Genomic DNA, 17,875 nt, shown 5'->3' on the forward strand with positions numbered 1-17,875 from the left:
ACTGTTGTCCAAGTTTTGCTGCATTTGACTGATTTTGTGATCTGAGGAATTGAAATACATAAACTCATGAGAAAACGTATGTTTATCTGAATGACTGAAGGAACGAGCTTGCAGATAGCTGTTTTTGCAAAGTGCCTGCTGCCTTTTTTCTCCAGGATGGCAGTGGGTTTACAAGGTGCTGGTGCAGTGAATCTTGTAGATAGTGTGCACTGCTACCACTGAGGGAATTTATGTTCATGAAAGTAAGAGCAATTAAATATGCTGCATTTGTCCTGGGTTATTCCTGGGTTGCAATCTATCAAAGGCTTTGGAGAGTCAGCAGCTGAACGACTCACTGCCGAACTCCTAGCTACTGATCAACTCTTGAAGACAGTGTCATTTATATGGCGATGCCAGGGCAATTTCTGATCATGATAGGACACCTGATCCTGATTAATACTTCGTTTAGACATCAGTGATAGTGATGTTTTTGAAAATCAAAGATGAAGTATAGGCTGTATTCAATGCAATAAGACTTGGGAAATATGCAGAAAACAATCTGCATATTTCCCAAGTCTTATTGCATTGAATACAGCCTATTTCAGGAATGGTATAATCAGTGAACACTTCCAAGTCGAACTTTAAGATGGAGAGATGGTCATAGCTGAAGATGTTTGAGCCTGAGTCATTCTATTTCCTGCGAAAGAGCTGCAGAATTCTTCTGAGGTCCTACATACCCACATTGAAAACAATCTGTTTTGTTGCTGATGGGTATTCCAACCCGGAGAGTACTTCCGCAAGATTCTGATGAACTACAATTTAACTGAGCCTCCTAAAATTTTACTCAGGCACCATTTAACCACTGTTACATGGTGCCTTGATGTTCAGAGTTATTAGTCTCATTGCCACTTTGGAATTTACCTATTTTGAACTTAGATTACAATGGTATCAGGATTTGAGTGAGCTCAGTGGGACACTAATTGAACGTCAATGAATACGTTATTGCTGATCGATCACATGATTATTTCCAGCTTCCTTCACATTTACACTGATGTCTCAGTGACTCGCTGCAATGCAAGTGCCGTGCTTTTTTTTCTGTCCAGGAAATACTTAGGCAAGTTATCACATGGTTGGTACATTTTGGTTCTTCTTGCTGGATTGGAACAGCGTGATTGGAAATATGGCGAGCTCTTGAATTGAATCATTGTTTCCAGTATTTCGAGACATTTCTTATGGTGTGTGGAGTGAATCAAAGTGACTAAAAAATTGGGTTTGTGATTCTGGGGCCCATTGAAGAAGTCTGAAATGGATCACCTGCTCAGCGCTTCTGGCTGAAGATTATTACAAATGCAGCGTCTTTACTTTTTCTCTGGTGTGCTGCACTCCCCCAAAACTGCGGATATCGCTTTTGGAGAGCATCCACCTCTTCCAATGTTCTCTTTCATTGTATCCCAACTTTTATTACTAACTATGGCATGACCGCAGAGATCGATCTGAACGATTGATGTTGGGATCACTGAGCGCTGTCCATGACTTGTTGCGTCTGTTGTTTAGCATGCAAGTTGTCCTATTTTGCAGTTGAAGACAACAGCTTATCCAGGTTGGCCCCTCATCTCTGGTGCTACCGAGATGTCGTTTTGCACTTTTCATTCAACGATGGTGGATCCCTGGCTTGATGGTCTCTGGTCAATAGGAGGTATGTCGGGCCATGAGTTTGCAGTCTAAATGAGTTGTTCATAGTAAGATTCTGCTGCTGCCGATGGCCCACTGCACCTCATGTACGCCTCGTCGTTAATTGCTCGATCTGTTTGAAGTCTGTCCCATTCAGAACGCAGGTTGCTCATTAACAAGTTGGGTGGGTCTAACAAATGTGCAGATGGCAAATCCTACCCACAAAGTCCGTCCCGTAGCCATTCCTACGGATCTATATTAAATTGAGTGGTGTCGTTGCAGCAGGTAGAATGATGACGATGAGCCCAATTATATAATTCCCTTTTACTGATTTCCTCTTAACCTGCAGTCTCGTAGCTACAGGATCCACCTTCACTGCTGAGTCCTCTATAGACGATATATGGTGATGTTGCCTGGGACAGAGCCCTTTTTAACAGAATCCTGTTTTACGGACACTAACTGACTTTTGCTTGATTAGTTTGTGGGAATTATATAGCACGCCACTTTTTACGCATTGTTACAAATTGAAAGTAAACTAAACAGCATTAATTTTCAGTTAAAATTATTGAAGTGAACACTAATTAAATTCCAGAGTACAACGTAAAATATTGCACAATACAGTGACAATTGAAAGCATCTTATTCATGTTCAGGTCAGTGAACACACCGTCGTGCAGTCAGCAAAGCTGTTGAAAATGATTTTTGAAAAATGCTTGAAATCAGATACGGTGCTCCTCGATCTCACCACTACCAGCAAATCCCTGACAATCTCCAAACTCTGCCCGTCATGCTTCCGAACTTGAACTGGACAGTTATTCACAACAGATCAGTTGGCAACATACCTGAACAACAGGGATATGTTTGGGGCAGACTGGCTAATGGATTAGCAAAGAGTTGGTGCTAGTCCCAACGCAGTTCAAAATTCGTGAGAATCATCTAACAGCAAGCATGTCCTGCAAGATTATCTCTTCTGATATGCCACCTAAAGTCAATAATTCTGCACATTAGACCGGATCCTGAATGAGTAGGTAATGAATGTGACGGATATCTGTTGCACGTGCTATTTTGCGTTGAATTCTTCATAAACCTTCCCTTTTCACAGCAGAGAGCGGCGCGAGCTGGGCGGAAGTGAGGTTGGAGCGCAGACTGGTCGGGAAGGTAAGTCATTGATATAAAAAGAACTTACCTCGACACCAACGGTCTTTTCACAGCAGTGAGCGGCGCGAGCTGGGCGGAAGTGAGGTTGGACCGCAGAGCTGATCGGGAAGGTAAGTGATTGATACAAAAAGAACTTACCTCGACGCCAACGGCCTTTTCACAGCAGAGAGCGGCGCGAGCTGGGCGGAAGTGAGGTTGGAGCGCAGACTGGTCGGGAAGGTAAGTGATTGATATATAAAGAACGTACCTCGATGCCAACGGTCTTTTCACAGCAGAGAGCGGCGCGAGCTGGGCGGAAGTGAGGTTGGAGCGCAGAGCTGGTCGGGAAGGTAAGTGATTGATATATAAAGAACTTTCCTCGACGCCAACGGTCTTTTCACAGCAGAGAGCGGCGCGAGCTGGGCGGTAGTGAGGTTGAATCGCAGAACTGGTCAGGAAGGTAAGTGATTGATATTTGAGTGGGTGTGTTCTAGACCCCAGGCCCTTCACAGTAGGGCCTCCCTCCCATCCTCTTCTAACTTAATTTTAAAGTCCACAGGTAAGCTACTCAGTGTTCTTGTTTTGGAGACGAGGTGTAGAGTAATGGCAGCGCAGGCAGTGGAATGTTCCTCCTACAGGATGTTCGATGTAGGGGTGACCACCGATACTCCTGCCGACTTCATCTGCTGGAAATGCAGTCAGATCCTGCTCCTCACAGAACGAGTTAGGGAAGTGGAACTGGAGTTGGATGAACTGAGGATTATTCGAGAGGCTGAGAGGGTGATAGATAGAAGCTACAGGGACACAGCTACACCAGAGAACAGAGGTAGCCGGGTAACAGTTGGAGGTGGGAAGGGGAGAAAGCAGGCAGGGCAGGGATCCCCTGTGGTCGTTCCCCTAAACAATAAGTATACCACTTTGGATACTGTTGGGGGGGACGGCCTAGCATGGGTAAGCAGCAGTGACCGGGTCTGTGGCGCGAGGTCTGGCTCTGAGACTCAGAAGGGAAAGGGGGACAGGAGGAGAGCCATTTATAGGAGACTCTCTAGTTAGAGGGACGGACAGGCGGTTCTGTGGACATGGACGAGACTATCGGATGGTTTGTTGTCTCCCGGGTGCCAGGGTCCGAGACGTCTCGGACCGTGTCTTTAGAATCCTTAAGGGGGAGGGTGTGCAGCCAGAAGTCGTGGTGCACGTTGGCACCAACGACATAGGTAGGAAGAGGGGTGAGGAGGTCATTCAAGAGCTCAGGGAGTTCGGCTGGAAGCTAAAAGCTAGGACAGACAGAGTCGTCATCTCTGGGTTGTTGCCGGTGCCACGTTATAGTGAGGCAAGGAATAGGGAGTGAGTGCAGTTGAACACGTGGCTGCAAGGATGGTGTAGGAGGGAGGGCTTCAGGTATTTGGACAATTGGACTGCATTCTGGGGAAGGTGGGACCTGTACAAGCAGGACGGGTTGCACCTGAACCAGAAGGGCACCAATATCCTGGGGGGTAGGTTTTTTAGCACTCTTCGGGGGATTTAAACTAATTTGGCAGGGGGATGGGATCCGGACTTGTAGTCCAGCAAGTAGGCTAGCTGTTTGTCAGGATGTCCAAGAATGTAGGGAGGCTGTGAAGAAGGTAGCACTAACAGGGAATACTTGCGGACGCAGAGATGGGTTCAAGTGTGTATACTTCAACGCAAGGAGTATCAGAAATAAGGTGGGAGAACTTAAGGCGTGGATCGGTACCTGGGACTACGATGTTGTGGCCATCACGGAAACGTGGATAGAAGAGTGAAAGGAATGGTTGTTGTAGGTTCCTGGTTACAGATGTTTCAGTAAGATTAGGGAGGGTGGTAAAAAAGGAGGGGGGTGGCGTTGCTAATTAGAAATGGTACACGGCTGCAGAAAGGCAGTTCGAGGGGAATCTGCCTTTGGAGGTAGTATGGGCTGAGGTCAGATTTAGGAAAGGTTCAGTCACCTTGTTGGGTGTTTACTATAGGCCCCCCAATAGCAGCAGAGATGTGGAGAAACAGATTGCAAAACAGATTTTAGAAAGGTGCAAAAGCCACAAGGAAGTAGTCATGGGCGATTTCAACTTCCCAAATATTGATTGGAAGCTCTTTAGATCAAGTAGATTGGATGGGGCTGTGTTTGCGCAGTGTGTCCAGGAAGCTTTTCTAACTCAGTATGTAGATTTTCCGACCAGAGGGGAGGCCATATTGGATTTGGTACTCGGTAATGAACCGGGACACGTGATGGGCTTGTTAGTGGGTGAACATTTTGGTGATGGTGACCACAATTCTGTGACTTTCACCTTGGTTATGGAGAGAGATAGGTGCGTGCAACAGGATAGGTTTTACAATTGGGGGAAGGGTAATTACGATGCTGTAAGACAGGATCTGAGGAGCATAAGTTGGGAGCATAGGCTGTCGGGGAAGGATGTCGTGGAAATGTGGAACTTTTTCAAGGAACAGATACGACGTGTCCTTGATATGTATGTACCGGTCAGGCAGGAAAGAAATGGTCTTGTGAGGGAACCTTGGTTGATGAGGGAGGTTGAATGTCTAGTAAAGAGTAAGAAGGAGGCTTACATAAGGTTGAGGAAACAGGGTTCAGACAGAGCAGTGGCGGGATACAGGATAGCCAGAAGGGACCTGAAGAAAGGGATTAGGAGAGCTAAGAGATGGCATGAAAAATCTTTGGCGGATAGGATCAAGGATAACCCAAAGGCATTTTATGCGTAAGTGAGAAATACAAGAATGACGAGAAGGAGGGTAGGTTTGATCAAGGACAAAAGTGGGAGACTGTGCATTGAGTCGGAAGAGATAGGAGAGGTCTTGAATGAGTACTTTTCTTCAGTATTTACGAACTAGAGGGACCGTATTGTTGAAGGGGAGAGTGTGAAACCAACTGGTAAGCTCGAGGAGATACTTGTTAGGAAGGAAGATGTGTTGGACATTTTGAACAACTTGAGGATAGACAAGTCCCCCGGGCCTGCCGGGATATATCCTATAATTATGTGGGAAGCAAGAGAGGAAATTGCAGTACCGTTGGCAATGATCTTTTCGAATTGACTGTCAACAAGGGTTGTTACAAGGGGACTGGAGAGTGGCGAATGTTGTGCCCCTGTTCTAAAAAGGGAATAGGGATAACCCTGGGAATTACAGGCCAGTTCGTCTTACTTCGGTGGTCGGCAAAGTAATGGAAAGGGTACTGAGGGATAGGATTTATGAGTATCTGGAAAGACATTGCTTGAAAAGCGACAGCCAGCACGGATTTGTGAAGGGTTGGTCTTGCCTTACAAGTCTTATTGAATTCTTTGACGAGTTGACCAAGCATGTGGATGAGGGTAGAGCAGTGGATGTAGTATACATGGATTTTAGGAAGGCATTTGATAAGGTTCTCCATGGTAGGCTTATGCGGAAAGTCAGGAGGCATGGGATAGAGGGAAATTTGGCCAATTGGATAGAAAACTAGCTAACCGGTCGAAGTCCGAGAGTGGTGGTAGATGGTAAATATTCAGCCTGGAGCCCAGTTACAAGTGGAGTTCCGCAGGGATCAGTTCAGGGTCCTCTGCTGTTTGTAATTTTTATTAATGACTTGGATGAGGGAGTCGAAGGGTGGGTCAGTAAATTTGCAGATGAGACGAAGATTGGTGGAGTTGTGGATAGTGAGGAGAGCTGCTGTCGGCTGCAAAGGGACTTAGATATGATGCAGTGCTGGGCTGAGGAGTGGCAGATGGAGTTCAATCCTGCCAAGTGTGAGGTTGTCCATTTTGGAAAGACAAATAAGAATGCAGAATACAGGGTTTTTGGTAGGGTTCTTAATGAGTTGGAGGAACATAGAGATCTTGGGGTCTATGTTCATAGACCTTTGAAAGTTGCCACTCAGGTTGATAGAGCTTATAAGAAGGCCTATGGTGTATTAGCGTTCATTAGCAGAGGGATTGAATTAAAGAGTCGTGAAGTGATGTTGCAACTGTACAGGACTTTGGTTAGGCCACATTTGGAGTACTGTGTCAGTTCTGGTCGCCTCACTTTAGGAAAGATGTGGAAGCTTTGCAGAGGATGCAAAGAAGATTTACCAGGATGTTGCCTGCAATGGAGAATAGGTCGTACGAGGATAGGTTGAGAGTGCTAGGCCTTTTCTCGTTGGAACGGCGAAGGATGAGGGGTGACTTGATAGAGGTTTATAAGATGATCAGAGGAATAGATAGAGTAGACAGTCAAACTTTTTCCCGGGTACAACAGAGTGTTACAAGGTGACATAAATTTAAGGTGAAGGGTGGAAGGTATCGGGGAGATGTCAGGGTTTGGTTCTTTACCCAGAGAGTGGTGGGGGCATGGAATGCGCTGTCTGTGGGAGTGGTAGAGTCAGAATCTTTGGTGAATTTTAAACGGCAATTGGATAGATACATGGATGGGTGCTTAAGCTTTGACAAATGTTCGGCACAACATCGAGGGCCACAGGGCCTGTTCTGTGCTGTATTGTTCTATGTTCTAAACCATATCCAGTGTATGTCAGATCAACAACATCAGAATCCACGCAGAATTGTGCAGCTCCGTAGATGTCAACATGATCCGAGGTCAATGCCCTTGCGTGTGATTGAGCTGGAAATATCTGTGCAGTTTGTTTTAGAATTGTTCTGACCGTAAAGAAAACTTTTCTAAAATGCCCACTCTTCATTCGTCAGAGGGAAACGGGTCTGGGTGGGTTACTCTTCAGACGGTCAGTCTGGACTAGTAGGGCCGAAGGGCCTGTTTCCGCACATTTGGGAATCTAATCTAATCTTAACAGCAAAGTATCTTTACTGAAGGACAGACATCCTTGAGGATAGTCCGTACTTTTCGATTGTTCAATGAGCAAAAAGTCCACCCATCTATTCAGTTTACTTTCGTGACTCAACATGATGAAAGCAATGCACAAATCACAGCAAGTGGTTTTGAGATGATCAGTTACCACACACAAGAACTAGTTGTTATTAAGTGCAAGGACTTAATGAAAATGTCCCTCTATCCGAGCGAGGAAGATTGTGTCAAATTCCACCTGTTTCAAAATCACGTTGCAACATATCCTAATAGATTAATATTCAAAGTTCTATACTAAGGAGCGAAGTGCGTAACTCGGTTAGCTCAATCAGTTGGATAGCTAGTTTGCAATGCAGGTTAATGTCAAGAGTGTTATTTAAATTCCCTTACTGACTGAGGTGACCGTAAACGATTGTCCTACTCAACCTCTTCCTTATTTGAGGCTTGATGACTGTCCAGTTAAACTACCACCAGTCGTCTATGTCTAATGAGAGAACAACCCTGTCATCCCGTAGGAGTATGATGCCTAACCATTCCACTTCGGATCCACAGGCTCATCCATAAACACCTCCCCGGGGAAACTGCCGCAGATCTGTTCTGGAGCTGAGATGGCTGCTCTGAACTAACCCCAACCTTTTTCTTTCTACCCTTATATCGTCAACCAGTGCTGAGACACGAAGAGGAACTGTTTAAAGAGACCTGAAGGACAAGCCTCCCAGTTCTGGACCGAGCCCCGAGGCGTTAGGAAGGATGACTTTGCAGGGTCCACAGGGCTTTTTACTTTTGTTCCAATCAACCGAGGGGCCTTCCTTGTGCGGTGCGTAACTGACGCTTTGGTCTTTTGATTGTACCCGACAAGGTCTCCTTCATTCTGTTCCTCCAGTGTATATTCCACAGATTTCTATACTGTATTCTGAATTAAGTCATTACCCAACTCAGTTTTTTAAACTATCCACCTGCATGTCTGTGTCTCTACCTATCATCTTGTCGAGCCACGACATCCATTTCTATCTAAAAATCGTCCAATCTCCATCAGTTACTACAACCATATCTATAATTATTAAATTCCTCTAGCATCTACATCCCTCCCTATCTCTCTATCCTACTCCCAAGTATGACACTCTTCTCTGCCTATCTAACCGTCGGCAGCTCAGTTTTTGGTCTTCGGCTGTGAATTCCTTCAGAATCTGTGCTACTCCATAATTGTCCAGCCTCCTCCAAACCCTGCAACCACGACCTATCTCTCCGAGCATCTCCAGCTCCTTCAGAATCCCTATATCTCTAACCACCTCAAGCCCCTTCACCCATCCATATCTCACTGACCTCATTCTGTCCTTGCCCCCTCCCAATCTCTCTCACCATTTCTGGCCCCTCTGCCCTTCCCTATGTCTGCAACCCCTAAATACATCCCTATCTCTCAAACTACTTAAGCGCCTACACCCTTCCCTATCTCTGTAAACATCTCCAGACATTCGAGCCTAACCTATCCGCCCAACGTCCTCCAGTACATCAACCCTCCCTAACTCTGTAACATCCTCCAGCTCCTTCAGTCATCACTATCTCTCTAAACACGTCCAGCCAAGTCACATCTCCTTATTTCTCTAATCTCCTCCAGCCCTTACATCCCAGTCTGCCTTACCTCCAGCCACTACAACATTCCCTATCTCTCTAAACACCTCCAGCTTCACGCCCCTACTTATGACACACTTTATCTCGAGACATAAACCTCTCTGTCTATTATTATAAACACTTGCATTCCTTAAACCCCTTCCGATCTCTCGAAACTCATCCAGCCACTACACCCACTCACATTTCTTTAACCACTTCCATCTGCGGCACCGCTCCTGAACTCTCTAAGCATCTCTTGCCCCGAAAGCCCTCCCTATCACTAAAACCAACTCCAGCTGTCGCTAACCTCCCAAATTCTGTTTCTCTAATCCTCTCCACATGCCTCACCCCTCGCTATCTCTCTTACAACTTCCAGTTCCACACCACTATTTATTTATCTCATCACCTCCAGCCCCCGCACCCTTCTCTATCTGGCTATCTCCAGCCCGAAATCCCTCCCTACATCTTTAACTTCCAGCTCTGGCAACGCTCCCAATATCCTGAAAATAAACAAAATCTCAGTAGCCTGTTCTCGCATGCACAGGCCTCCCTATCTCTATCAGATCTCCAGCCTTGCTTTTCTCTTTCAATAAAATCCTCCAGCTCGCAATAGCACGATTATCTCCTCCAGACTTCACTCCCGCTTATTTCTGTAACTTTGGCCAAAATTTGCACTCTTCCAAAATTCTGTCATCACCACCTTCCGTGTTCCATACTTCTATCAGTAAAATTCTCCACATTCAATTCCGTTTTGTATTTCCTCTAGTCCGTTCAAACCTCCCTATTTCTGTAATCTACTTCAGCAACTGCAACCATTACCTATCCATTTAATATTCGCCAGCACCTAAACCCATCCCTATCCCTCAATCATTGTCCAGCACCTTCACCCGCTCCCCATCGCGATAAAGATTGTCCAGCAACGACACCCCCTCTTTATCTTTGTAACATTCTCCAGCACCCACACCGTCCCCTATCCCTGCCACATGCTCCATAAACTATACCCCGCACAATTCCTGTAGCATTCTCCAGCACACACACCCACTCGTTTTAACTGCAACCATCTCCAGCAGCTGCACACACGCCCTATCCTTATAATATTTTCAAGCAACGACACCCAATCCCTGTCAGGGTCGCACTGTCCGACACCTGTACCCACTCCCTGTTCCTGTGACATTCTTCAGCATATAAACCCAATCACTATTACAGTCACATTCACGAGCACCTGCATCGGCTCACTATATTTCCAACCTTCTCATAATTCTACACACCTCCCAATCCCTTCAATATTCTCTAGCACCTAAAGCCCTCCATAATCCCCGTAACAACTCCTGCCCCTACAACCATGCCAATTTTCTTATACTATTGTCCAGAACCTTCATTGGCTCCCTGTACCTGTAAAATTCTCCAGCACTTACACCCACCCCTTACCCTGATATTATTGTCATGCACTAACGACCGTCCCTATCACTGTAACATTCTCCAGAGCATAACCTGCTCCCTGTCTCTGTAAAATTCACCTACATCTACAATCACCTCTATCCCTGTAAAAAATCTCGAGCACCTGCAGCGCTCTGCATCCATGTAGTTATGTCCAGCACGGACAAACACTCCCACTTACAGAAACATTCTCCAGCCCTTTCGCACCCCGGTATTCCAGTAACATTCTCCAGCACCGACGACCATTCCCTATGCATTTCACATTCTGCAGCATCTTCACCCTTCCATATCACAGTACGATTCTCCAGCACTTGCACTCCCCATCTGCATTCCCGACACCCACTCCCTGTCCCTGTAACATTCTCAAGCACAAAACCCACTCCATTTCCAGTCACATTCTCCAGCACCTGTACCCACTCCGTATTCCTGTGACCATGAGGCGTTCTTCCTCATTCCTGAAGAAGGGCTTATGCCCGAAACGTCGATTATCCTGCTCCTTGGATGCTGGAGGAAGAGCGCCTCATCTTCCGCCTTGGAACCCTCCAACAGCAAGGGATGAATGCAGATTTCTCCAGCTTCCTCATTTCCCCTCCCCCCACCTTATCTCAGTCCCAACCCTCGGACTCAGCAACGCCTTCTTGACTTGCAATCTTCTTCCCGACCTCTCCGCCCCCACCCCCTCTCTGGCCTATCACCCTCACCTTAACCTCTTTCCACCTATCGCATGTTCAACACCCCTCCCCCAAGTCTCTTGTCCCTACCTTTTATCTGAGCCTGCTTGGCACACCTTCCTCATTCCTGAAGAAGGGCTTATGCCCGAAACGTTGATTCTCCTGCTCCTTGGATGCTGCATGACCTGCTGCACTTTTGCAGCAACACATTTTTCAGCTCTGATCTCCAGCATCTGCAGTCCTCACTTTCTCCTAGATTCCTCAGCACCTCGACCAACTCCCTATCCCTGTAATATTCTGCAGTAACTGCACCCACTCCCTATCCTTGTAACATTCTCAAGCACAAACACGAACTCTCTATCACTGTAAACTTCTCATCTACCGATACACCTGATTCCTGTAAAATCTCGAACACCTATAAACCGCCATATCCCTATAGCTTCGCCAGCCTCTACTCCCTCTCACTCTTCCCGTTACATTGTCCAGAACCTACAACTCCGACCTACCCCTGTAGCATTCTCCAGCACCTATCCCCATCCAGTACCATTCTCCAGAACCTGCACGTTTCTATATCGCTGTAGTTTTCCCCAGCACCTACACCCTCACACTATTCCTGTAACATTCTCCAACCCGTTCAGAGCTCCCCATCTCTGCCACACTCTCCAATACTTACACCCAAACCCTGTCACTGTAATCTTCTGCAGCCGCTGCGCTGACTCACTATTCCTGGAACATTCTCCAGCACCTGTAACCCATTCCCTATCTTTGGAAACTTCTCTAGCACCAACACACACTCACTATCCCTGTACTATTCTCCAACATCTTCACCCACTCCATATTTCTGTAAGATTCTCAAGCACCCACAATGATCAACTGCCCCTCTCCCGTACTCGAGCACCGAAAGCTGTTCCCGACCCCTGCAAAATTCTCCAACAACTACACCCACTCGCAATCCTTGGACCATTCTCAAGCACCATCACCCACTATTTACTCCTGGAACAATCTTAAGCCCCTGCATCCGATCCCGATCTTTGAAACCTTCTCATCCACCTGCACCCTTCCCTATAACTGTTACATTATCTAACACCTATATCACTCCATATTCCTACAACGTTTTCAGCAGATAAACAGACGCCCTCGTCCTGTCACATTGCCAGGACCTTCACACACGTCCTATCTCGCCAAACTTTTCCAGCAACTGCACTCACTCCTTGTAACCTTCTCCACCCTCCCTCTTCCAGTCACATTCTCTAAAACCTGCAATTCTCCAATTCCGTGTATTATTCTGCAGCAACTACACCCCTCCCCATTCCTTCAACTTCCCCAGGACTTCCACCACGCCCTATCCATGTAACATCTCCAGGCCCTATAAGCACGCACAATTCCTCGTTTTTTTACACACCCTCATCCATTTCTTCTCCCGAAAACATTCTGCAACAGCAACAAAAGTCCCTGTCCCTCGTGCAGTCTCCAGCAACAACCCTAACACTGTCTCTGTAACATTATCCAGGATGTACACTCGCTCCCTATTCCTGTAATACATGGAAACTGATTCCGCCCTACCCGTGTAACTATGTCAAACACCTACTCACATGTCAGATACCTGTCACGTTTTCCAGAACGTACAAAACTCATTATCGCTGTACCAACACACACCCCTTGTCCATTTTACATAGTCCAGCATCTATGCAACCTCCTACCCATGTAACATTCTCCAGCAACTCCACCCCTTGATATCCGTGTAACCTTCTCCAGCCCCGTGATATCATCTTATCCCGGTCACTTACTTCAAAACCTGTGCACATCCCCACCTGCACCATTCAATATTCATGCTCGATCTCCAACCGTACCACTCACTATTGGTATAACATTGTCTGGCACCTTCACCTACTTCCTGTCACTGTGACATTCTCTGGCATCTACACTTCCACATACCTGGAATATTCACCAGCACCTACAGTATTCCGTGTACATTTAACATCTCCAAACTCTACACTCACTCTACATTTCTATAAAACTTTGCCGCACCGACACCTCCCTCTATCCGTGTAACAACGCCCTGCTCCTACACCACTCAATGGAAAATTCTCCAGCACCTACTCTGCTACCTATTGCTGTAGCATTATCCAATGCCTACGCCCAATTTCTATTCCTATAACTTTCGCCAGCCCCTACACTAATCCCTATCCCTGTAAAAGTCTCCACACCAACACCCAATCCGTGGCCATGTTACATTCTCCTACACTGACACTCCTCCATTTCAATGTAACGTTGTTGAGCACCTACTTATCACTGTAACATTCTCCAGTACGAACACCAACTCCTCTCCATGTCACAATATCCAGCACCTGCACACTTCACTATCCCTGATACATTTTCCAACACCTACACCCACTCCCTGTACCTGAAACATTCTCAAGTACCGACACCCGCTCCCTGCCCATGTCACATTCCTCAACATCTGCACCCAATCTCTACTCCAGAAACATTCTCGAGTACCAACACCCGCTCTCTGTTCATGTCGCACTCTCCAGCACCTGTATCCCTCCCTATCCTGTAACATTTTTCAGCACCTATAACCACTCTTAATTCCTGACCCTTCTCCAGCTACTGAAACCATTGCCTATCGCTGTAATGCTCTCCAGCACCCACAGCCACTCACCTGCACCAACTCACTACCATAACCATATTCTCCAGCACATACACCCACTCGTTAGACCTGTAACACTCTTTCACCAATTACAACCAATCCCTATTCGTGCAGCATGCTCCAGCGACTACACCAGTCCCGATCCCTGGAACATTCTGAAAAACCTACACCCACTCCATAACCCTGTTGTCTTCTGTAGCACCCAAACACACTGACTCTCCCTGTCAGTTTCTCCAACATTTACACCCCTGTAACCTTCTCCGAAGCGTACTCCCCACGCAATCTTTGTAAAATTCTCCAGCCCCTACACCTCCTCCAAATCCTGCGACATTCTCCAGCACCTAACCCCTCCACATCCCTGAAACATTCACCGGTACCTACCCCCTCCCTTTCCCTGTAACATTCTTCAGCACGGGCACACCACCCTACCTCTTTAATATTCTCCTGCACCTAAAACTACTCCAGAATCCCTGAAACATTCACCAGTAGCAATGTTCCTTCATAAACCTTTAAAATTCTCCAGCAAATGCAACCATTATCTTTCCCCGTAACATCCTCCAGCACGTCCATCCAGCCCTTTCCCTATAATATTTACCATGGCCTAAAACCCTTGCTATCCCTGTAACATCTCGAACACTGCAGCCAATCCCAATCCCAGTAACTTGTCCAGCACCTTGAAACAATCCAAGTCTCTGCAGCATTTTTCAGCAACAACCCTCACTCCCAATCCGTGTAACCTTGTCCAGCAAGTACAGCCCAACATTTCCCTTTCACATTCTCCACCACCGAATCATCTTCATGTACCTGTAAGTTACTTCCACTCCCTATCCACCCCACATTCTCCAGTACCTACAAATCTCTGTATTACTTTAACATTATCCAGCATCCACACCCACACCCTATTCAAGTATCCTTCCCCTGCACCTGGGCCCACCGTCTATCCCTGCAACATCCTCTGGCAAACATGCCCACTCTCTCTCCTTGTACAATTCTCCAGCACTAAAACACACTCCCTATCCCTGTGATTTACACCAGCATGGACACATCTCCCATTCCCTGTAACGTTCTCCAGCCCCGACAATTACTGACTGTCCGTGATATTCTCCAACAACTTCACTCCCTAAAGTGTAACTTTCTCCAGTCCCTACAGTCCTCGCTGTCCTGTAAGCTTCTCCAACAACTATTCCGCACAACTCGCTGTGACCTTCTCTAGCACCTACCGCCCACACTACCCCTGAAACACTCTGTGACACCTACAGCCAATGCTTATCTCGAGATATTCTCCAGCCCCTTCACATCCGCCCTATCCTACGAACTCTCCAGCACCTACACCCTCACAATCTATGTGAGCTTCTCCAGCTCTGTCAACCCTCGCTCGCCCTGGAACATTGTCAAGCAAATCCACCCACTCCTTATTTCCAAATTTGTGAGCCCCTACATGCACTCCATATTCATGTAAAGCTCTTCAGCCCTGGTACATACTCCCTATACCTGGGAATTCACAATCACGCCCACGTTTTCGTATTCCTGTAACATTCTCCAGCCCCGAAGCACACTCTCAATCACAATAACAATCTCCAGCATTTACACGCACTCACTGTCCCTGAAAGATTTTCCAGCACCTACTCGCATCCCTATCCCCTTAACATTCTCCAGGAAGAGCACCCCTCGTTATTGCTGTTTACGTCGTCAGCACCGACACACCTCACTATCCCGGCTATGTTTTCCAGCACCTGCACCACTCTGTATTCCTGTAATATTCTCCAGCGTCTAAAACCCTCCGTTGCTCTGTGACATCCTCCACCACCTGCACCCTTCCCTGTCCCCGTAACTTTCTTACAATCCTAAACCCGTCTCCATCCCTGTGACATTCTCCAGGGCCCAAATACCTCCCAATCCCTGCCCAAATAACAATGTTCCAATCCCTGTCACATTGTTACAAAAGTACACACCATGACTGCCCTGTTAAATTATCCAGAACAGACATCACTCCGTATGCGTGCAATATTACTCAGTACCTACTTCCGTGCTTGTGAGGTCAGGAATAGGAGGATAGAGCAGATGAATGCATAGCTGAGAAGCTGGTGTATGCGAGACGGATTCACATTTTTGGGTCATTGGAATCTCTTTTGGGGTAGAAGTGAACTGTACAAGAATGATGGATTGCACCTAAATTGGAAGACGTCTAATATACTGGCAGGGAAATTCGCGAGACCTGATCGGGAGGATTCAAATTAGTAAGGATGGGGGGTGGGGGGGGGGGGGGTGGTGAGGGTGGATCCAGAGAGATAGTGAGGAAAGAGATCAATCTGAGACTGTTGAGAACAGAAGCGAATCAAAGAGTCAGGGCAGGCAGGGATAAGTTAGGACGAATAAATTAAATTGCATTTATGTCAATGCAAGGGATCTAACGGGGAAGGCAGATGAACTCAGGGTATGGTTAACAAGATGGGACTGGCATATCACCGCAATTACAGAAACATAGCTCAGGAATGAGCAAGACTTGCAGCTTAATGTTCCAGGATACGAATGCATCAGCAAGGATCGAAGATGATGCAAATGAGAAAGCGCAGAGGCGTTTTTGAAAAGAGATCGCATTACAGCTGTGCTGTGGGAGGATATTCCGTGAAATACATTCAAGGGATGGCTGGAAAATGGGAAGCTGTCAGGAACGAGATAACGAGAATACTGAGAAAATATATTCCTGCTACGGTGAATGGAAAGATTGGTAGGTATAAGGAATGCTGGATAACTTAAGAAATTGATGATTTGGTTCAGAAAAAGACGGAAGCATATGCAAGGTTTAGACAGGATAGATCAAGTGAATCCTTAGAAGAGTTTCAACGCAGTAGGAGTATGCTTAAGAGGGAAATCAGGAGGACGAAAAGGGTACATGACTTAGCTTTGGCAAATAGAATTAAGGAGTATTCAAAGGTATTTTACAGATATATTAAGGACAAAAGGGTAACTTGGGAGAGAATAGAGCCCCTCAAAGATCAGCAAGGCGGCCATTGTGTGTAGCCTCAGAAAATGGGCGAGATACTAAACGAGTACTTTGCTTCAGCATTTATGTTGGGAAAGGATAGGGAACATCTACAATGTAGGAAAATAAATGGTGACACCTTGCAAAATAGACATATTACAGAGGAGGGAGTGCTGGATGTCTTGAATCGCAAAACGGTGGATAAATCCCCAGGACCAGATCAAGTGTACCCTAGAACCCCGTGTGAAGGTAGACAAGCCATTGCTGGGCCTCTTGCTGAGATATGTGTATCATCAATAGTCACAGGTGAGGTGTCGGAAGACGTGAGGTTGTCTAACGTAGTGCCATGTTTAAGAAGTGTGGTAAGGACAATCCAGAGAACTATTGACCAGTGGACCTAACGTCGTTGGTGGGCAAGAATCCTGAGGGACAGGATGTACATGTATTTGGAAAGGCAAGGACTGATTAGGGATAGTCAACATGGCTTTGTGCGTGAGGAATCATGTCAAACAAACTTGATTTAACATTTTGAAGAAGTAATAAAGAGATTGATGGTGTCAGAGCGGTAAATGTGACTTCAGCAAGGCGTTCGAAAATGTTCCTCTGGGAGACTGGTTAGCAAGGTTAGATCTCACGGAATACAGGGAGAACTAGCCACTTGGATACATAACTGGGTTAAACATAGAAGAGAGAAGGTGATGGTGGACGCTTGATTATCAGGCTGGACACATGTGACCAATGGAGTGCCGCAAGGTGCTCGGTCCTACCGCTTGTCATTTACATAAATAATTTGGATGCAAGTAGAAGAGGAAGTTAGTGAGTTTGCAGATGACACAAAAATTCGAGGTGTCGTGGACAGCGAAGAAAGTTACCTCAGGTTACAACAGGATGTTGACCAGATGGGCCAAAGGGCTGAGAAATGGCAGATGGAATTTAATTCAGGCAA

This window comes from Chiloscyllium plagiosum, unplaced genomic scaffold (assembly GCF_037043375.1).
Source record: "Chiloscyllium plagiosum isolate Xiang-an unplaced genomic scaffold, Cpla_swu_hap1 HiC_scaffold_52, whole genome shotgun sequence".
Lineage (NCBI taxonomy): Eukaryota > Metazoa > Chordata > Chondrichthyes > Orectolobiformes > Hemiscylliidae > Chiloscyllium > Chiloscyllium plagiosum.